We start from the raw sequence: 12,126 nt of genomic DNA, 5'->3' as shown, positions 1-12,126 counted from the left end.
ACAGGGCACCCAGTTGCTTTTTCCCTTTTAGCCGCTTCTTGGCTCTTCCAGGTTGCAGTTTTCTAGATTTTGCTTTGTCATTCTTTCTCTTGCACCTTTCATTGTCCAGAAATCTGTTGGAAAAATTATATCCACTGATAATTACATCCCATACTCTTCATTTTTTAAACTTTTTATCTTTATTATTTATTATCGTAGTATGGTGTCTCTGAAAGATTGGAGAAGAATGTTTATAATCTTAAACCAGAAGCCTTGGGTATCACAGCATAATAATAAAGGTTTTATATTGTTTATGATTATTTGAGCCAAAGGCCTTTCTACCATTTATCAAAACAAAGTATTTTTGTAAACTTCAATATACATTAATTTTTTTCAGAAATACAACACAAATATGAAAACAAATAAATATTATACTTCATTTTTTTCCTGAACTTTACCAAGGGTTGTTCACCATTTCAAAATATCATTTACCTTTTGAGTTACCAGATAACAACCGAGTTGTATCAATCTGCACTTTTAGCTCTGTGTGTGTGTTTTTTTTTTTTTTTTTTAATGATTCTACATATATTTGCAAGTATCTGAGTTGATCATTTCTCTTTCGGGGTAGACATGCTGAGCATTTACATATTCAAATAAATTTATAATTTTATTATATATTAATTCCTCTTAATTTCCTACTTTATATTACAGGTAGGACATTGTATTGATTTTGTCTAAATAAGCACTGAACAGTTTACATAATTTTGAACTTTCACAATAGTAAAGGGATGATAAAAATTGTTATTTAAAAATGAGCGCTTTGGTCTGATACGGTTGGGAACCAGTGTAAGAGGAAATATTTTATGGCTTTCAGTCTTTATAAGGAAAATAAGGATAAACTTCCACATATCGAAAAAAAAATGGAACCCTAAATAAAGTTCTTTCCATTGATGCTTTCTAAAAGCAGTTATTAGGAAACAAGTACCTTAGGGCAGCCATGGTGGCTCATGCCTAGAACCCCAGCACTTTGGAAGGCCAAGGTGGGTAGGCAGATTGCTTGAGCCCAGGAGTTCGAGACCAGCCTGGGCAACATGGTGAAACCCCTTCTCTCCAAAAGAAAAAGAAAAAAAAATTTAGCTGGGCAGTTGCACATGCCTGTAGTCCCAGCTACTCAAGAGGCTAAAGTGGGATGATCGTTTGAGCTCAGAAAGTGAAGTCTGCAGTGAGCCGTGATTGTGCCACTGCATTCTAGCCTGGACAACAGAGCGAGATCCTGCCTCAAAAAGGAAAAAAAAAAAAAAAAAAAAAAACAACGAACCTTGAAGTTGTTCTGTATCCCTGCAATCACATTCCATCTACCTGTTCTCTACTTGATGCTCTCCAATAGGGGTCAACAGACCTTTTCTATAAAGGGCCAGAGAGTAAACATTTTAGGTTTTGAGGGCTAGACCATTTCTGTTGGAACCACTTTAACTTTGGCATTTACAGCATGAATGTAGCTATGCATAATACATAAATGAATAACCATGGCTATGTTTCCATAAAACTTTTTTGAGGGGAATAGATGACAGGCTGGATTTGGCATATGGGCTATAGTTTGCCAAACCCTGATCTTTGAGATTATCAAACTTTGCAGTTTCACTGGGCGGCTCTTGATAATGATGTTTTTATCCATTCCAACAGCAAAACCATTTAAATGTCTTAAAATTTTTGCATGCACTTTGGTAGCGAAGCCATGGTATACATGACTTTAGAGGTATTAATATTTTGCTAATGGTTCCTTGTTCTTTATTTGGCTGTTTGTCATGACGGTAGATAAGCTTGATTACTTTGTTCATAGAAAAACACCACTGTTATTCTGTCACCATTCTTGGTGATGGTAAGATCCTTTACAAAAACTGAATGGAATAGAGATCCTTTCATTAAGAAGGAATGTAGAGAAGGCAGAAAATATCTATAATAAATTAACCTAAAATAATTAAAGGCCAAGGAAAAATAATTTTTGAGTAATGATTGAAGTTGTGAATAGTAAAGGAAACGGAAAGTTTTTGAGGGCCTCATGAGTCATCACAGATTTGAAGAAATGCCAAGAAGAATTCCAAGGTTTAATGGTAGTATTTTTTTCAGCTTTGATAATTTGACGAAAAATCTTTTTTTAAATAAAAGATTAGTGGTTCATACATAAGGAACATCATGGTTTTAAGAATCAGTAGAGATTGAAGTCAGCCTACAATGTGAATTACTGGAATTTCTGACTTTAAAATGTATGGATTTGAGAAACATCGATTTTGAGCTAAACTAGATAACATATTTATTTCTTAGTGATATGCATAAATTTGTTAGGTATTGAAATAACCGATACGGTATTACCTTTCATTTCAGTTTTTAATAATACTAAGGCATGACTTTTTGGTAATTGTTTTAATCAGACTTGGTAAGCACAAGATCTGACAGTGTTGACCAGTCTGATAACTCTTAGGATGCATTGTATAAATTCTTCATTCCTTGAAGCATGAGTACAGATGGTGACTGTCAACTTTGCCCTTTGACAGGTGTTAGGTCATGTGTAAGATATTCCCTGAAGCCTTTTCCAGATTTTTCTTGGTGATTCAAGTTTAGAAATGTGGTTTGCTTAGACCAGTGTTTTCAACGGGGGGTGATTTTTACCTCCCGTGGGAAATTTGGCAATGTCTGGAGACATTTTTGCTTTTCCCAATTGGGGGATGCTATTGGCATCTAGTGTGTAGAGAGGCCAGAGATGCTGCTATACCTCCTACAATGCATATCACAGTCTCCCACAGTAAAGACATGTTGGACCCAAAGTATTAATGCCAAGGTTGAGAAAGCCTGGCTTAGCGTAAAATTTGAGAACTAAGTCATCAGGATTCTTTAAATCCATACCTTCTTTTTTTTTTTTTTGAAGTGGAGTCTCGCGCTGTCACCCAGGCTGGAGTATAGTGGCACAATCTCAACTCACTGCAAGCTCCGCCTCCTGTGTTCACGCAATTCTTCCGCCTCAGCCTCCTGAGTAGCTGGGCCTACAGGCACCTGCCACCATGCCCAGCTAATTTATTTTATTTTATTTTATTTTTATTTTTAGTAGAGATGGGGTTTCACCATGTTAGCCAGGATGGTCTCAATCTCCTGACCTCATGATCTGTCCTCCTCAGCCTCCCAAAGTGCTGGGATTACAGGCGTGAGCTACCATGCCCGTCCTAAATCCATACCTTCTTAATTGGGAAAATAATGCTCACCAATGAGGCACTTCTAATACATTCTTTACAGGGATATTTAAAAGTTCAGCATTTCCCTATATATCTGGATCATAATGAAATCAGTGATTGTCATTGTCTCTTCCCAGATCAGTCATCCATTTGTTTATCAAACTTTTAGCAAGCACTTGATGTGGGACTTAGGTTGACTACACAAAATTGAATAAGAGATGGTCATGATCTAGATTAATGAATGGTAGGTAGATGCTAAAGATGACTGCATTGTTGTTGTTCTCTATGATTTTGTAATGTTCTCTTACATGATAGCAACTCATTAGGTTTCTTTAGAGTGAGGGTAGGTTTGTCACGAAGTTTTAAAAGCTTTATTGGTGTTGGCAAGAGAATGGTGCAAGACAGTTGATTTATAGAATGTTTAGTTCTATTTTCTTGCTTAAACAATCCAGAGACCAAAACTGTTGAAGGACCACTGGTAAGTGATAACCTCTTATGGGCAAAGGGATGCAGTAAAGGACTTTTGTAAGTTGTTTTTTAAAGTGTGAACATAATTACTATGATCTGAATGCGTCCTCCAAAATTCATGTTGAAACCTCATCATTATTCTAACAATGTGTCATCAGAAAAAATTTTAATGAAATTAGCATTAAAGTAAATTTAATGGCTATAGCATATTTGAATTTGTGGACGTATGTTTTGCAAAGACTCTGCTTCTGTCTTTGTTTTTTGGAAACTAGGACATGGACTGTAGGCTTAGTTTCCAAATGTGGACTTTAAAATAATAGCTTTTTAAAATAAATGAAAATATTTTCAACGTCTGATATTTTAAAAATATTTTACCACTAGTTCTGTTGAAAGGATTTTCATTGTTGTTGTTTAAAACTAATTTTCTTGTTTGTGCTATTAAGTGGGAAAGTAAAACACCTATAAAGAGATCAATCTATTTTTACTGTGTAATGATCCCCCTAGTGGATATGAGATGCAGCTAGCTTCGATATTTGCATAAAGAAGCAGGTGATGGTGGGTGAAACTTTGTTACTTGTTTCTCACTTTCAGAAGTGTTGTACAAGATCAAAACTGTCTTTACTATTTTTAATAAAGGAACTCCAAGTGGTTAAATTACCTTTTTAGGAAGTCTTAATGAGGCAGAAAGTGGTAGAAGTGCATAATTCTTTAAACTTAGATAAAGATAAATATCTTAAATAAAAGTTGGTGGAACGCTTTTGTAGTTTTTCAAAAGACTATTTAAAGAAAAGGATTTTTACCAATTATGTTGTGGTTTTCTCACTTAAATTGGCTAACAGTTTAAAAATAGTCTGTGTAACCTGACGCTACTATATATCTGATCTCCAGTTAGATTTGTTAAAGCAAGAATAACAAGTGAAAGAAATTGATGATATGAAAATTGATTACTCTTTAAAGACATGGTCTCAAAATAAGACATATGAGGTATCTATCTATAGTACCTAGATAATAAACTTTAAAAATAAAGATTCACTTGGATTTTGTAAAATGTTATCACAACATTAGGTCTGCAGGTTTCAAATATGCTACTATTCAGAACATTGGAAATAAGGGAAGCAGAATAAATACCTGTGATGTGGCAAAAACTTCAAATATTGCTAGTTACAAAGAGCTAGAAAGCATCTTTAAGTAAAAATCATATTAATGATGACTATATAATGAACCCAATATCAGTAGAACATCATACTGCCTAAGCAAACAGTGTTATTACTTTCACTTCATTGTACAATAACTTGATGATTCATGGAACTGGTTTTGTTCTGAGAAAGGTATCATTTGAATAGGAAAACAGCCTGTTTCTTCATAAAGGACTTAAACACTGGTAGAGGAGAGAACTCTGTTAATAAAATGCATTTTGCATATACTGTATGTCAGAGTCATGTTTGAGAATTTTTCTGATATTATGAAAGGCCAGGTAAAATATAAAACAAATGTCTATTCCACTTGTAAAGATAGGATTTCTTAATTTGTTAATAGGCTATAATTAATGTCATTTTAAACTTTTTCCTATTCTATGTACTTATAAAGATACTTATAGAACAAATAATTAGAGAGTTAACTTGACGGAAGTCCACAATGTAGTGTGTGACAGACTAATCAATGATAAGTCACATCATTCAGAAAAGAGAAGTTCTGTAGGTCTTGCTTAATTTATTGAAAATAAAACTACATTTTTCAGTGATGAACATTTCTTGATGACAGTAATGATGACGCATGAATTAAATGAGGAGATAGGAAATAGGAAGAAAAAAGGGTGGAAAAACTATAATTAACAAAAAAAATCCACAAACAATAATTTATGTAAGTGAAATAGATTTCTGCAGAATAAAAATGGAGCAAAGTGAACAATGGAAATTATTTGACAATTAGGGTGGATATAGCTTGGATCACTGAAATGGTGAAAGGCAAAAGATAATGTAATACAACTTACACAGAGAAACAATGGAAATACGTTCAAAAGCTCTTTTAAAAGACTTCCCCTTCACAAATATGTTGTCCTATTCTGCCTTTTCATTAGCAAGTTCTTTTTAATATTTCCAATTTACAAGATGCCTGAAGAAAATTAACACCTGACTTGATTTTAAAACTTTATTTGAAGCTCTGCCACACGTATTTTCAGCCTATACACTGTATGAATTTACTTAACCATTCACTCGGCTTTGCTTTTGAGTGGTCTGCTGGTCAAAATGGCCTGATATTTAAATGTTACCATAGTGATGAGTAGTGGACACTGTCATCTTTCTCGTTTTAATTAAGGAACAGATGCAGGTAAAGCTGATCTCTCAGTGACCCTCTTTAAGCTGGCATCAACACATTGATTGTTTTCAATTCTTTTCTCTCCCCTGTAATCTTAGCTTTGTCCTTTCGTCATATCAAGGTCTTCATCCTCTTACGTTAAAGATGCAGGAACTCCTTTAAACCCCTTCCTTAGGGAGCTTTAGCTTAGATGGAATAAAACATACTTCCACTAAACACCAATGAAACACTAAGGCTGTTTTTTGGGTTTTTTGTTTGTTTGTTTGTTTCAAGAAGCCCTGGCTTTCTCCACTTTAAAATTAAGTAATGTGTAAGTGGCAGTTTGTTAAAATTCTGTATACCCTATAAAGATCAAAAGTATTTCTACTTCCACTTTTTTGAATAAAACAAATTCCCTTTCCCATTTAGTGTATTTATAAATGAGGTATATTCAGAAGGTCTAAATAGCGTTAGCAACTCAATCATTCTTCCTCGGACTATAGTCTAAAACGCACTAAGAACATAAAAAGTATTTATTAACTAATACATGCATGGCAAAAATAAGAAGAGTTGATGCCCCAAAGATACTCACATTTTGGTTGTGTTTGAGGTGGATTGTAAGAGCTTGTTGTCATGAGGCATAACATACTCTGGGTAGAAGAAACAAAATTAGGTTGGAAGGATTAGAGAAGAGGATTATTAGGTATCCAGTAGTAACAGATTTAGGCACAGTGCCAGAGGAATAGTATAAATGATGAAATGCTTGTCCTAACTACTTTTCGTTTGTTCCACTTAGGATTGTTAATTTTACCTCAATACTTCTAGGATTCTTCTTTACCTTACCTCAATTTTGTGACAATTTTGGCTCATTTGATTTTTGTATTGATTTCATTGATGTTGGAAACCAGCTAATCAAATTTATAATCTCTTTTAGGGTATTTCTAATCCCTTGGAATCTTAACTAATATGAGTTCTAATATGCTTTTATTTATTATTATTATTATTATTATTATTATTATTATTATTATTATTATTTGAGACGAGTCTCACTCTGTTGCCCAGGCTGGAGTGCAGTGGCACGATCTCAGCTCTCTGCAACCTCCACCTCCTGGGCTCAAGCAATTCTCCCATCACAGCCTCCCGAGTAGCTGGGATTACAGGCACTCACCACCATACCCAGGTAATTTTTGTATTTTTAATAGAGACGGAGTTTCACCGTGTTAGCCAGGCTGGTCTCGAACTGCTGACCTCAGGTGATCCGCCTGCCTCGACCTCCCGAAGTCCTAGGATTACAGACGTGAGTCATCACGCTTGGCTTCTCTTATTATGTTTAACCCTTTGACGTTTTTGTTTTTATAATCTTTAGAAGATACATGTCACATGAATTATTTTACGTTTCACATTGCTTCATTTCTCTAGATGTCATGTATACTTTTGAATATTTCCCCTATAGAATAATGTTTTGTAAGTATCCACAGTCCCATTTATTTACATAGTTTTTGAGCAATGAGTTGAGGAAGATTCTTCTTGTTTGTAATCAACCGTATTGATTAAATATTTTGCCCATTTTGATTGGGTTGTTTAATTATTGACTTGTTAGGACTTGGTGTGTTGGGCTAATTTTTTTTTTTTCTGATTACCAGTTTGTGTGATACACGCATTACAAATATAGTCTCTCATTCCTTGACTCGTCTTTTCATTTTATAACATTGCCTTTTAAAATGCAAATCATTTTAGTTTATATAAAATCCAACCTATCAATTTTTTCTTTTATAGTTTCTGTTTTTCATATCATGTCTGAGACATCTTTGACTATCCCAAGGGCAAAGGTTTGCTACTGTATTTCCTTTAACACGTATGTAAGGAAGATATTCTAAAGTATTAGGGGAAAAGAATGAAATAATTTCCTAACTTGTGAAAACAGTCAGGGAGGAATGATTCTTAAATTGTTTATGATGATACCAAAGCTTCTTTCTGTACTTTTTGGCTCTGAGAAAAACTTATTCTGAATGCTTTCCCTATCAGAAAATTACCATTAATTCTCCAACTCTGATTATGGCAACATAAAATGATTGGGAAATTGGAATAATTACTTTAGAGTTGAGGTGATATTGCATATAGCTTATGTGCAAGTTGAAGTTTATCAAATACATATGTTATGTAATTGTATTATATTTCACAATATATTTAGTTACTGGTTTATAGATTTGGAATGGTTTCATTGAAATGTCCTGAAAAGCAAAATGGGTTTGTTTGTTTATTGATTGATTGATTGATTGATTGAGACAGAGTCTTGCTCTGTCACCCAGGCCAGAGTGCAATGGCACGATCTCGGCTCACTGCAACCTCCACCCCCCTAGTTCAAGTGATTCTCCTGCCTCAGTCTCCCGAGTAGCTGGGATTACAGGTGTGCACCACCACACCTGGATAATTTTTGTAGTTTTAGTAGAGACAGGGTTTCACCATGTTGGCCAGGCTTGTCTCAAACTCTTCACCTCAAGTGATCTGCCCACCTTGGCATCCCAAAATGCTGGGATTACAGGCGTGAGCAACCGTGCCTGGCCAAAAAATGGGTTTAAATCATTTACTTGTTTTTTATTCAATGTGAGGACTTAGATGAAAAACTATTAGTATAAACCCTAAACAAATGTGCTTTCGGGGCAAGTTTACCTTTGGTATAGCAGATAAGGTAAGAGAGGCATTGAAATGAAGTTTTCAGCTACCAATCATATAAATGACATTATCAGATGGACCAAAATGATGGCTGCCTCCATTCTTCAGTAAATGATATACTGTGTCTCTTTTTCTTAATAGTATTCTTTTTGTATAGAGACTTAGAGACTGTTCCAAAGTAATGATCTGAATAATTCAAAATAATATTTCAAACCTGACAGGAATATATGCTGCTTGGTTGAAACAAAAGCAGTCTGCAATTGTATTTACTGGTGATCAAGGTTCCAAATTGTATGGCTGTCCTGGAATAAAACAATTGAACATAAAACCCAACTTTTATATTGGAACATAATATTGTCTTCAAGATAGGCCAGTGCTCTGACTTAATATGAGCTTATCTGCAAAAATGCCCTTTGGCAGAGACATTTCTGAAAGGGGACTGTTTCTGTTGCTGGGGCCAGAAATGGCTCACATACTCCTCATTGGCATGTATTGATGGGAAAGCAGAATAGTAGATATTGCCATCATCAGGAACTTTGAGTTAATCATTGCTTGTAGTGAAACTGTATAAAAATAATGATAATGATGTCACCAAGCATTCTCTATATGCCCTAGATACTATAAGTTACTTAAATTTTTCCCTAAACATCATTATTTTATAGTAATTTTTTAGAGGTTTTTCAAAATAAATCTGTGTAATGTCAGGTTGATATGATCTCTTATAGGTGTGTATTTAGTTTCCCAGAAGTTACCTCTAGATTATAACAGTATCCTTTCCAATGGGAAAATAAATTTTCGGCTTTTGGATGAATAAAACCTGTAGATACTGTTTCTTACCACTTAAAATAAATAAAGAATTGAACCTAATGTTAGTCATTTTGATATGGAATTTTTGAACTAATTTTATTGTGATAATATTTTCTAATTTCTATATATCTCAACATGTAAATTTTTCAATTCCATTATTAACATACATTCCATAAACTTTCTTGCATATATGTTCACAGTGAGCCAACCAATAGCATAGATCAAATTCTATCTACTATTTACATGAGGATACATTTGAAATCATTAAATTTTTAAAGTAAATAGATTCAAAACTTGGTTATAAAATAGACTCAAAACTTTCCTCTACCCTTCTGGCTTGTTCTGGGAAAACAATACTTGCACAGCTTTATTTCTTCCAGCTTTAAACCTCTAAGACTTCCCTTTGCAATTTTTGTCTCATCAGAAGTCATCACATATGCTGGCTAGGAAGGAAAACATTGGCATTGTTTTTCAGGAAGAAGACCGTGTTAATGAGCTACACTAAACTCACATCTCCATTCCATCTTGCATGTACTCCTTACCCCATATTTGAGAAATATCACTCAAATTATGAGTCAGAACATGATTTTGATACAAAAGATTGGTTTGTTCATATGATATTGTTACATAAAGCTCCATGTACAATTCTTTCATAGGTTAAACAATTTTATAAAGCTTTTATACTTTATTCTTTTCAGTTCAAGTGTGAATTCAGATAATGATATTGGGAAGCCAAGGCGTGAGGATCACTTGAGGCCAGGAGTTCACGACAAGCCTGGGCAACATAGCAAGACCCCTATCTCTGCAAAAAATAAAAATATTAGTTGGCCATGGTGGCATATGGCTGTAGTCCTAGCTACTTGGGAGGCTGAGATGGGAGAATCACTTGAACCCAAGAGTATGAGGCTAAAGTGAGCTATGATTGCGTCATTGTACTCCAGACTGGGCAACATAATGAGACCCTGCTCTTAGAAAAAAAAAAAAGATATTGAGAAAACAATTACTATTGAAGATGTTTGAGATTCTGAAAGCCAAGAAAACTGAATAATTTGTAAAGCTAAGATTTTAGCCTTTTCTCAAACAAAAATTGGCTGCTCAGATAACATCCACAATTTACTCATAATGTTCCTTAATTTGTTCCTTGTATATGGACCTCTTGTACAACTTATAACAATTAGAGGCATACTTTAATTTGCTTTGCAATTTGAACTTTGCAATAACAGTGTGTATCTATTATGGATTCTCAAAGAAGCCTCTCAGTGGGTTCAGTCCGAAATTGTCTTCCCCTTTCACATCCTCACCCTTCCTATGTTAGCTAGGCCTATTAGTCAGGGATTTCATTTTACCACCTCAAAACTGCTAAGGCAACCTTGTCATTGTAATTTTCACGCCCTTTCTTTTTCTTTGTTCTATATGTCAGTGAAATCTTATCTCCACAGTCTTCTGTCATAGGTTAATAGCTTGGAACAAAGTTCAATTAGAGTCTCTAACATAATAAAACAAAATGCACAGATGAAAAAATTAGTAGCCACTGCCCTGTACTTTATTCAAACACTGTTGGATCTTACTCATCAGTGAAACTGAATTAGTAGATAAGATAGGAAATTGTCAAATGAGAGCCCACGTAGATTGAGAAGGCTTTAATGCAACTGTGCTATTCTAGAAGATGTTTCAATGACATGGTAGTGCCCTGGAAAGTTCTTAATATAGATTTTGTTTTCTTGATGGTGTTTTATTTAACCATATTGTTAAATCCAAAGAACTCTAGATGACGTATGGAAATCTAACAACTGAATATACCATCTTAACATTTTTAAGGTTTTTGAAAAGAAGAATTGATTTGTTTCCCTATCCTGCATTTATCCAATTAAAAGCACCTTTGCTGATATGGTAAAGCCATGGGTCATTTCCTGTACTTATTCTACTCATGCTGCTGTCTGCTGAAGGTCATTGGAAATTATGTGGCAGAGACATTTTCCAGGGAAACAAATGGTGTTATTGCAAATTTACTAGTTGGTTATTTGAAAAGAAATGTATTGACACCATTGAACATTATCAACAATCCCACTGCCATCACTTTTTCCTCCTCTACTCAATGAGCTGTTAAAAGACACAATTTGTTGTACTATGTAGTTAACAAGAAATAAATAACATGCAGCAGGTGCTACACAGGAAGGCACTGAGTGTTATTGTACTAACTGTGCCTGACTAATTCTAGCCAAAACAACAATTCTGTATTCAGTAAAGGGAAAAATAGATAATTTAATGGAGATTTGGAACCTCATTGTTTGTTATGTCAGGGTTATACTTGGAAAATAGAACCAAGTGAAAGATGTACTTAAAGGAAATCCTTTGCTGCGGAGATTTATCCTCAACTTGTGAGAATCCCATTCAATGGAAGATAACAGTATGCAGATGATTTCAAATATTGAGTAATCCAATTTTCTATATATTTGTTAAAAGAATGATGAGATTTTATTGTTATGGGTCTATCCTCCACATCATGTTTCTTGTAGATTAATGTTAAAAACAGCTTGCATTCCCTGAGCAAATCTTTCCAACTTAATAAGGCAGGTGAGAAGCATAGGATAGTAGGAGGAACCAGGTTGGAAATCACATTTTGCCCTTGTGAATCTGCAGAGGAAACAGTCAATATTAATTTTGAATGACAGAGGTATTT

General features: G+C 34.5%; 1 protein-coding gene across 8 annotated transcripts in view; it reads left to right on the top strand.

Annotated features, from left to right (window-relative positions):
• The window catches only part of SOX5 (SRY-box transcription factor 5), a 1,038,078-nt gene that overhangs the window by 450,132 nt on the left and 575,820 nt on the right, over positions 1–12,126 (top strand). The window contains exon 6 of one of the 8 annotated variants that reach the window (XM_054445329.2): positions 7,169–7,263. The exons of the other annotated variants lie outside the window; for them this stretch is intronic. The gene's annotated coding sequence lies outside the window, so the exon portion shown is untranslated. The remainder of the gene's footprint in view (positions 1–7,168; positions 7,264–12,126) is intronic. 8 annotated transcript variants of the gene reach the window in all.

This window comes from Pongo pygmaeus, chromosome 10 (assembly GCF_028885625.2).
Source record: "Pongo pygmaeus isolate AG05252 chromosome 10, NHGRI_mPonPyg2-v2.0_pri, whole genome shotgun sequence".
In the NCBI taxonomy this organism is placed as follows: domain Eukaryota; kingdom Metazoa; phylum Chordata; class Mammalia; order Primates; family Hominidae; genus Pongo; species Pongo pygmaeus.
The sequence above is the reverse complement of the archived record's forward strand: the minus strand, read 5'-3'. Positions and strand labels throughout refer to the sequence as shown.